We start from the raw sequence: 11033 nt of genomic DNA, 5'->3' as shown, positions 1-11033 counted from the left end.
CAGTAAGTCAGTAGGGTGGAGCAGTGGAGCTCACCAAACTAATCAGATTCAGATTTGTCCATAAACATGTGAGGGGAGTGGGGGGATCTCAACACAGGAAACATGATGTCAGCCTAATTGCTTCACGGGAGGGTGACCTCCTCACAGGGAAAAAGCCAACTGTCCTCCAGACCTTATCCCACAGCCATACTCCTCAATCTTCCCTGTATGTCTCTGACACCCCCTAAGTCACTTTCCCTCCACTGGAGCCTAAGGTAAGTGCCTGGGAGTGAGAGTCTGTGTATGAGCCAGTTAAGAGGAAGTCTGGGTTTCCTGTTGCATTCTGTCCCCAGTGGGGATGATTGGAATCCCCACTGTTTTTCACAGCCAGATATTGTGGAGGCTTCTCTTCCCGGCACCAGTACTATGGGCTGTGGATGCTGGTGTGGGGCTAGGTTCCCTCACTCCTTTGGGGGGAATCTCTGCATCTGAGATATCCCTCTCAGTTCTCAAGCTCCACATAGAGGTTTGAGGCCAGCCAATTCTGCATCTCTGCCCCACACCTTTCCAGTCTGGATGTGACTTCTTCTTTATATCTTTAGTTATGAAATTTCTGTTTAGCCAGACTCCAGATAGTTCTACAGGTTGATTTGTCTATAATTTAGTTGTAATTTTAATGTGTTCATGGAGAGAAGCAGGTACAGTGTTTATCTACTCCACCATCTTGGATTTCCCTACTTAATGGCTTAATTAATTCTTTAAAAAATAAAAACAAAACTAGGTTTCTTCTTTATTTAAAAAATGCCTTTTTAAATAATTTTTCATGAGTTTGATTACTACTTTAATCATTTCATAAAATAATGTTTGAATAGTAGACACAAAACTGGATATAATAACTTTGTTAGAAATTATTTTATATATATGTATTGGAGAAACCAGATATATTTATAATTATTAAGTAGTTTGCTTTAGTCAATTTTCATAGTGTGTTTAGTAAAAACAAAATATACTTTAACAGATGCCTAGGCTATTGAATGGAATTTTGTTTTGTTTTTATAATACTCAACTTTCTATCAGCTATTGAAGGATGGAGTTGAAACATTTTTAGAATATTGTAAAATTGAGTTGTTCTTTATTAAACAATGCTAATTTTACTCAAAGTTTCAGTACTTTCAAAAAAATCCAACGCAATATATTTTTGTACAGATGAAATACAGTCTCTGAGTGAGCAAGAAAAACTTGCATATGGCAATGTCTTAAATGGGAAACTCTTGTGATGATGTTTCTAAAAAGGAGCCACAGCTTGAATTTCAATCTCTTTAGACACAGCTGAGACTATTTTCAGAAATATATCATTCTTAAAGTTCTGAGAAATTGTTGTTACTAGTTCTTTGGGGGAGCTACTATTCCAACTCTAAATGGAATTAAACTTATTAAAATACTATTGTTAAACACACACACACACACACAATATAAAAAAGTTTAAAGCTGCTCATTATTAAAATGTATGTCAGGAAAAAAACATTGTTGGGTTATACAAAAACTCATAATCTGCTTTGTTTTTTCTTTTTTACTGAACTAGAATCTAGAAAGATAAGAACAATCTAAAGATTTTGAAACATTTTGAGAAACAGCAAAGACAGACTATGTTGAAAAGTTTTTAAGTTTATAGCAAGAACAAGGGACAGATGGGGTAATTTACTGTATAATTCTAATCACTTATGATCTATTATGATTTTCCCACCTTCATCCTTAATTTGGGGTCTCACAACAGTGTTGTGTAACAAAATCAAGTCAAATTTTGCCTGATTCCGATGAGGAAGTGGTATTTGAAAATTTGCATAGAGGTTAAGCTGGAACTTGAACCCAAATAGAGCTGAGTTAATGTTCTTATCTTTTTTTCTCATAGTTCACAGTATTCTGGTTCTGTTTTGCTTTGAAGCCATTTTCATGGAGAATAAACATGGGGAATGACTCCAGGTCCTGCTGACCTCTGTTAACTGAGCACACCTGTGCTTGCCCTCAGGGTCCTCATCTGTAAACGGGGAGTAAAATTCATGTTTTTTTTTTTTTTTTTTAGCCACTCCTCACTCTGCTACGTAAGGTATGAAAATTATTCTTAAACTGGAAGCCACAGAACATATATGATCAAGGGACATTATAGATCCAAGATCGAGAGGAGACTCTCAGATGTCTTAAAGGGCTTTATGTCAGGTAGGGAATGACTTTCTTAAACAATCACATTGATCAAGCCTAAAATATAACGGAGGTGTAAAACCATGACTGCTGATAATTTTTTGAAAACTCTTAGAAAATGAGAGTTTCCAAATACTGAGGACAAGTGTCTTCATGGTTAAAAAGAGCTCTAAGTTGGTTGATTCTAAGAAAGATTGTTGGCGAGAAGTTGATGTTTTGTGAGCAGTAAAGAAGGCAGTGATGACCAGGGTCAAACCTGGATCCTTTACCAGAAAGGCATGTTAAATTAACCTTCGTTAAAATTACAGTATGAGACTGGTAGATTCGTTTATGTGTGGATGTTACTATAGAATATCTTTCTTGATGTGCCTGTGATCAAGATGAAGAAATCAATGACGATTACAATCTGGGTAGGTAGATTTTTAGGAGAATAAACAACCCAGAAGTGTATTGTCTGGTAGTGCAAATTAGCCTGGTATGTGGTCTGTAATCACTAACCCTATGTTACTATGATGAACCGTTTTTTTACTATATGGTTTTATCTGTTACTTAGAGACCTGCTTTAATATTGCTGTTATGTCTTTCAAAAATTCAGGCTTCTGTTAGACTTTCTGTTTCATCAAGAAATAATCTTTTAAAGTGATGGTCTATGCGTCCTAAACATTCTGATCCATAGTTTTGTTATTGAACCAGTATTTTATTTTTAAATAAATTGTGCTACCTGTATCATTGCCTCCATTATGGCTCAGTGTCAGAACACAAAGTTAGAAGTCTGAGAGACCTACAGGTAATGTTGATAAATGTTTCTAAGGTACAAAAGTATTCCCACTAACCACGACTTTAATATGGTAGTAAATTTACTGTCCTCCAAAAGCAAACAAATAAAACATTCCATCTATTTAAGTATAATTTCTTTTCCTTCTCAGAAAATATCTGTTTATTTTTCCCAATAAATAATGTTATTTTATTTTAGCAACCTTTCCAAATGGAATTATATTATATTTTACATATTTTAATCACTTGACTGGAGATTTAAAATTTGGACATAAACTTCAAGAAGAGATGCAGCATATGTAGACTATCTGGAGAGTTTCAGGAGAGCAGTATAAGGTATATCCAAAAACAAAAGAGTTTTTAACCATAACAAGAATTTCACTCTTGCAATACTATACCTGGCATTGGAAACTTTATTTTTCACAAAGCCAGTATATATTACCTTTAAGAATATTTGTAAAGAATGTTTTACTGACATATCCTTATAGGGAAAAGTCAGTAACAACATTAATAATTTAAAGCTCATGCAAATGTCTCATTTCTACACTATTTTGCTATTTGTAGTATGGAATCAAAATAACAGTAAAGATAGTCTATCAAAATATTTTGAAAGTAGTAAATGCCAACTAAAAAAAATTAGTTAGAAAAGTAAAATGTGAAGCAAAACTTGTGCAACCCAAGTTTTAAATTTAAATTTAACATCAACTTTGTCACTGTTAATTAACCTTGAATCCTTAACTAAGTTAAATAATGCTGTTTCTGAACTGTTCTTAATGTGCAAAGGTATACAGGTATAAAATGAGTATTACTTCATGTTAGATTACTTTATAAGATTTCAAAAATACTATTTTTTATGTAGTGCTGAGTTTTTGAGTTTTTTCAAAAATAAAATTGATTAACCATCTGCTATTTCAATATTAGGGTCTACCAACATAATACCTCAATATTACCCTAGTTTATATTGCCATATATTTTATTGTGTGAACTTCTATTTTGAGTGGCTGATCAAAATTTATGTGGTTCTTCTACCCAATGGCATTTATTTTGGTTATAAGATTAGAAATATAAATTTGCAATAAAAGAAGAAAATAGGAAGCTGGTTTTAATGAATATTTTACACATGACTAATTAACAGAATCCCCTACAGGAATTTGGAAGTAATAAGGAATTGACTGAAAATAAATTAAAAATTAATAAAGGAGTCTCCAAACAACTTTGTTTATGAACATTTAATAGTTGTTTTCTTAGTTATGAATATTTCAAGCTGTTTTGTTATTCAGCATGTATTATTCTTGTAGAATTCATAATTTTAGAGGTGATTAGACAAAAAGGAAGTACCACACAAAACAAAATGTCTTAAAATGATAAAAACCTACCTTGGGAAAACTTGCTAATGTAAAAATAATGGCTTAATATTCATGGATTTTGTCTAATGTAGGGGAGAACATTGTTTTCCTCTCCTCTTCTAGGTTCCTTGGCTGGTCTAATAATCAAATTGATATATGACAGATTAACAGGACAAAACAAATTTAATTATGTATGTTTGGGGGATCCCACAAAGACAATCAGAACCCAGGACAAGTCTGGCAATTGAGTCTTATATGCCATCCTGACCTAAGCAATGAGATAGGGCCTGGGGCTTCACAGGGGAGGGGATCATTCACAGGAAGATAAAAAGAGCAGATGTTTGGTAATTAGATGTTTGTCCTGACACTCAGGTCGGTCATTCAGATAAAAGTTATTTCTGGTAATAGTTCTCTTTCTGGACCAGACCCATTATCTGAATTAAGGGAGAGGTAAAAGTTTTTCTAGAATCTGCTGGGTCTTGAGTGCCTTTAGCTCAAAATAGTCCACATGCCAAAGTGGTACATTTTGGGGAAGTGGCTCATTCTGAACCACTTCACTAACGATATCTGCAAAATGCAGTCTGATTCTATATAAGGATTAAAACCTTTAAAAGGAGTAAAAGAAAACCCAGCAGCATGATTTTCATGAACAATATAAATCCATTTAGAGAAGAAACTGAGCAGAAGAGAATGCTGCTCCTTGCCAAACATTTTGAAAATTAGTTTAAATTATATAAATTTATTTTTGTATGTAAGTTGGTGAGAACATCTTCCCCAAAAGAATATTATCAATCATCTTTCTTCAAGTATATTTGGTCTTAATTTATTCAGGCAGCTGGATATTTATGGACCCTTCCCCTCAATGTTTGTAAACTAAAGGCATAACTTGAAGAACTTTAGCTGTAATATGTCAAGAGACAAATTTCTAAGCAATTTCAATTTCTTCCCAAAATTATAATGGAAGTATCAAGTGGATTGAGTGGCAATTGTTCCTTGTACTTATCTTCTTTCATAGAATACAGCATTGAATGACTTTCAGTTGTGGTCCGTACGGAAATGGTGAAATAGTTTGGGAAAATATGAATTATAAAACAAATTTGAAATACAATTACAGATATGTAAATGTAGCAATTGTAGCCATGTGAGCAGATAACATTTGAATAACTGAATTAATACTCACAAATAATAATAGATTCAAATGTTTAGTAAAAAGAAGCAGCTATAAAGTTACCTCAAAGATAGGTTATAAATCTCTTACAATACCAAAGTCTTTTAATATACTTAAAAATGTACCAGAAATATTTTGTAAGAAAATAATATATACATGATAGTGTTATAATTAAGAGCATTTTAGAAAATATTAGATTACTAAAGTTAGACATATCAATATTCTTTAATCTTCTTCCAAATCGGAAATGCGGTAAATACATATAAACAAACGTTTTATGTTCTTAAAATATTACAAATCTTTTAACAAGAAAAAAAGTTTCCCATGTCACCTACAAATTTTAGAACCAAATTTGCTTGTAAATGTTCTGGTGTAAAATGTTCTCATTACCATCACTTATACTATCAATCTATCTAAAAATAAAAAAAAAATATTTCACTTTAGACAGAAAAAAGCCCACTACTTTGCATTTGTGATCAAAATATGAATCACTAATGCCTTATATAATTTTCATTGTAATTTGGGTTTTCAACTGTAGAGTGTGGATTTTTTTCTGAAAGATAAAGAAGCAGAAAAAGTTAAGTCAGCGTGATATTGTGCTTCAGGTGAATAGATTGCATTTGGTTAGAGATGGAGATGTGGAAGGAACAGAAAGAAAAGAAAAAGAAACAAAGAGGTGATATGAAAGAGGGAGGGAAGAAGGAGGGACTGTGACTTTTACCTCGTGGTAGTTATGTGTTATATGCAGAGTTCCTTGGAAATAAATTCCTTAAGTCTACATAACTGTACATTGCTTAGCCTTTCTTCCTTTAGATAGATTAGAATACATTCACAGAGACACTGCCCTTTCCTTGCTGATATCCTCATATGCCTCCACCACTTCCTCCTCTTCCTTCTTCTTCTATCATTCATTTCCTTCCTCATACTTCCTGTCCATATCGTTCTAACTCAGAGAGGTATAACTTATAAATAAAACTCCAGAAAAAAATTCTATTTTGAAACTAGCAGGTTATGATTGTAGTCTCTGAATTTTTAGTAATATTGCCAGTATTAATTGTTTTTTTCTCAGCCTTTAAAAAATATCAAGATATATGTGCGCCTACATTCACTGCAGCTTTATTTACAGTGGCCAAGACATGGAAACAACCAAAGTGTCCTTCCATAGATGAATGGATAAAGAAAATATGGTATATATGCACAATGGAATCTGCCATAAAAAAAGATGAAATATAGTAGTACCTCGATTTTTGAACGTCTCCATTGACGAATATTTTGGTTTATGAACGCTATAAACCTGGAAGTAAATGCTTCAGTTTTTTAACACAACTCAGAAGTTGAACATGTCACACGGCTTCTGCTGAGTGCAAAATTCTGAGGCCTAGCTGTCTGCTGTTTTCGAACGTTTCAGAACTTGTGGATTGCATTCGAAAACTGAGGTACCGCTGTAGTACCATTTGTGACAACATGGATGTACCTCGAGATTATTATACTAAGCAAAATAAGTCAGACGGAATAAGTCAAGAACCATATGATTTCATTGATAATGTGAGATATAAAACTGAGAACAACTAAAGAACAAGACAAACAAATGAAGAAACAAAAACTCATAGACACAGACAACAGTTTGGTGGTTACCAGATGGTAATGGGGGAAAAGGGAGTAAATGAGGGTAAAGGGGATCCAATATATGGTAATGGAAGGAAGAACTGACTCTGGGTGGTGAACACACAATGTGATGTATAGATGATGTGTTACAGAATTGTACACCTGAAATCTATGTAATTTCACTAACAATTGTCACCCCAATAAGATTTAATAAAAAAAATTGAGATATTTTACTTTAGTTTTGATCTTGTCATATGCAAAACAAAAGAAAAAATAACTTCTTCAGAATATCAGCAACACATAAATAAAATTTGTATCAGCACTAAATGAAATTTGGTTTAAGAATCTAAATGGTTGCAGCTGTCATTTAAATAATGGTATTAAAGTTGAGTTCAGATATTCATTTTATTTTTAAAATGGTAATGATATGAGAATATATTTACCTGCCAACTTTTTATTAGCTCTACTACCAGGCATTTTGATTTTATCATTTATGGAGAAGTTTTGAATATTGAAACAAACTTCATCTTCATTAATACTTACATAATATAATCTAAAGTAAAATGACTTGAAGCTCTGAATTGCAATTTTATGTGTCATTGCTGTCACTTTCATGCTATTCCTTCCTTGAAAATTCATACAGGTAAGCAAGAGAGTGACTGGAGCACACTGGGTAACAATCATTTGTCTGGACTCCCAAGCAAACAACAAACAAACGAATAAAGAAATTCAATTAAAAATAAATTTATTTTAAAAGATAAAAAGATAAAAATTAAAGATAACTTCTGATTCTAGAATGATCCCAGGTCTATAAATTACTTTGTTGGTGTAAACACTGTATTCTTTTAACTATCTCAGGGAGTCACTGACAGTTGGCAAGATGTTTCTTACTGAGTATTTAAATGATACCCTCTTGCCCTGAAACATTTGATGATCCTTTTCAGTTACTAGTATATTAGGCACCCGAGTGAAAGAATGGTCCAAACAAAGGCTCTGGAGTCAGGAAATTCAGATTGTAGTTTTGATACCATTTCTAAGACGATTCTGTAATTCTGAATAACTAACTCAGTTAAGTGATAGTACGTATCTCATTTCCTCAGTCCTCTCACTGGAAAAACAAATGCTTGGATATTTAAAAATAATATTCTTCAATAATTATTGTGTTGTAATGTGAGCATAAAAAAAGATTATGCCAGTTTTCTATGATTTTTTTCTGTAAAGAAACTATGCAAGAATTCCCTATGAACCAATGGAAACTGCTCTGTCTTTATCACCTTGAGGTTTCCTTTCCAAGTGATGAGAACTGGGTAAATGGCTTTTACTAGTCTCAAGTGGACTGAAAAGAGTAGAACAATTAATTAATGATTTTTCTTTTGCTTCCAACAATAACAAAGGCCAACAAATACAAAAGTAACCATTTTCCAGCAGTCGACTTCTGGGAAGGATGAAATTTTATGAGAAATGCTATATGTGCAGAAACTTTCTCATTCTGCCTATAGGTCCTTATATTCTGAAAAAACTACCAAATTCCACCTATAGTTGTTTAAGATAGTCTTTTAAAAAGTATTTGAACACCTTCCAACTAAACTATGTATATACCTACTATATACATATATATGTGTATATATATATATATAGTATTTACATGCTTATTTCACTTTAAAGCTAAATAAGAAAGTAGCCTAATCTTAATTTACATATAACAGATGGCCATTTGTGAAATGCTGCATTTTAGAAATGAGGTTTTCATAAAGCCAATGATAATAATCTTCCATTTATTTATAGTATTATAGAACTCAAATAAACGAATGACTTCCTTAGTCTTTGAAATATTTTTACATGTGATATCTAGTGAAGTTTTTAGTATATAGTACTTTTTCAAAACCATGTTGCTTCCTACATTTCTGTTATTGGTGGTAGGGTTGGGGATGGGAAGAAGAGGATGGTGAAGCCATAGGGATTATTAGCTCTACAGAAAAAGAAAGTATTGTATTTCAAGCATTAGAATTCTTTCAAATCCAAAAGTAATAATGACTGAAAAAATCCTTGCAATCTCTGATTCTACATGGTAATCTTTCGGAACAAAAATTTAAGTGATCATTGACACAATTAACTGAAAATAGTGAAGATGTTTTCTGTGACAATTTAAGACAGGAAGTTATTTAATAAGTTTGGATTGCATCTGTCAAAGTTACTATTTAATTGAATTTCAATTATCCCAATAATCTTTCATTGAGTAAACATTTATAACACATATTCTATGGGCCAAAGAGTTTTCTAGATTGTGGGCATACAGGAATGAACAAGGCAGATGGGATTTCTCCTCTCCAGGAGCTCATTTTCTAGTAAGAGGGAGAGAGGAAATTAGATGCTACTTAAACAAATAAACAAGTCAATCAATTAATACAGGCAGTGAAGAAAAAAACATCAAAAAATGTGTATGAATGTTTGACAGATGCTGCTAGTTATGTATTCACTATCCAGTCTTCATTTCTAGAGGAATATCACTGTTGTTTAAAGTGGCAAGGATTTTACACAGTTAAGCATCCTTTTCAGTTAATGGTGGTCATGTGACACAGTGCTGAGTAATAAAATATGAGAAGACTTTTGAAATTTCTGGGACAGTTTGCTTTGCTTATATAGGTGCCCCCTCTTCTGTGTCATTTACTTTCTCTTGGCTGGAATGTTGATGCGATGGGTGATGCAAGAGAAGCCATGCTGTGACCTGTGAGAAAAATAGGACAATACACTAATTAACTTCATCAGTTGCCCACATATGCATGAGACAAATTAAGTCCTAATTAACTTAAGCTACTCTTTGATTGACTTTTCTATTGGTTGCAGACAAATGTGATTTCTAGTAATACAGGCATCATGGGGAACAATTAATGTATAATGGACAGTTAGAGAAGGCATTTTTGATACATTAATACATCAAGAAGTGGCCACGAACATTTTATATATACATACATGTATATATATATGTATATGAATATTTGACAGATGCTGCTACTTATGTATTCACTATCCAATCTTTATTGCTAGAGGGATATCACTGTTGTTTAAGGTGGCAAGGATTTTACACAGTTAAGCATCCTTTACAGCTAATGGTGGTCATGTGACACAGTGCTGAGTAATAAAATATAACAAGACTTTTGAAATTTCTGGGACAGTTTGCTTTGCTTATGTGTGTGTGTGTGTTTGTGAGAGAGAGAGAGAGAGAGAGAGAGAGAGAGAGAGAGAGAGAGAGAGAGAGAGAGAGAGAGAAAGCATTCTAAGCAGAAGGAAGACTTAGTATACGACCATGGGTTAGTCATGAGCTTGACCAGTAGGGCCAAAGTGTTATGAATTTTGGAGAAATTTTCTGTGACTATGAGCTAGGTGCCCAGTAAGTATTTTGATGGAAATTGGGTTTAAGAAGGTGTGTAAAACAATGATGTGGAGGGGATAATAAATGGAAAAAATAGGTATTATATCTAGAGAAACATTACTTAGTGTGGGTAACCAGGCCATAGATCAGAATCTGATGAGCTTAGCCTGCTATCTTTACCACCTTTTTACACAATATATACTACTAATTACTCTTTTACTTATGAACTGGTAATGTGTTTCTTTTAATGTAAGCAGGCAGAATGTGTTTTACTCACTGTCTTTCTTTGAGTACAGAGCCAAATATATTATTTCCCATTTGAAAGTAGCCTATATACCAGGACTTTCATTTTAAAAAGCACTTTTCATTTATTTCCTTTCATTAGTACAAGAAATCTAATATCTAGAAATCTAAAAATGATGGTCAGTATTTGAAATCTAAAAATCAAAATGAGATCTAGAAATCACAGAAGCAAATCTCTATTTATTTTGCTTTATTAATGTTTGATATAAAGTCAGATTTAAACTATTATATTTTATGCTCATGTGACTATCTTCTTATTAAACTGCATTCATATTTTTTAGATCCAAAGAAA

Source organism: Rhinolophus hipposideros (genome assembly GCF_964194185.1).
Source record: "Rhinolophus hipposideros genome assembly, chromosome: 8".
NCBI classification, from domain to species: Eukaryota; Metazoa; Chordata; class Mammalia; order Chiroptera; family Rhinolophidae; genus Rhinolophus; species Rhinolophus hipposideros.
This window is presented reverse-complemented; position numbering follows the sequence as displayed.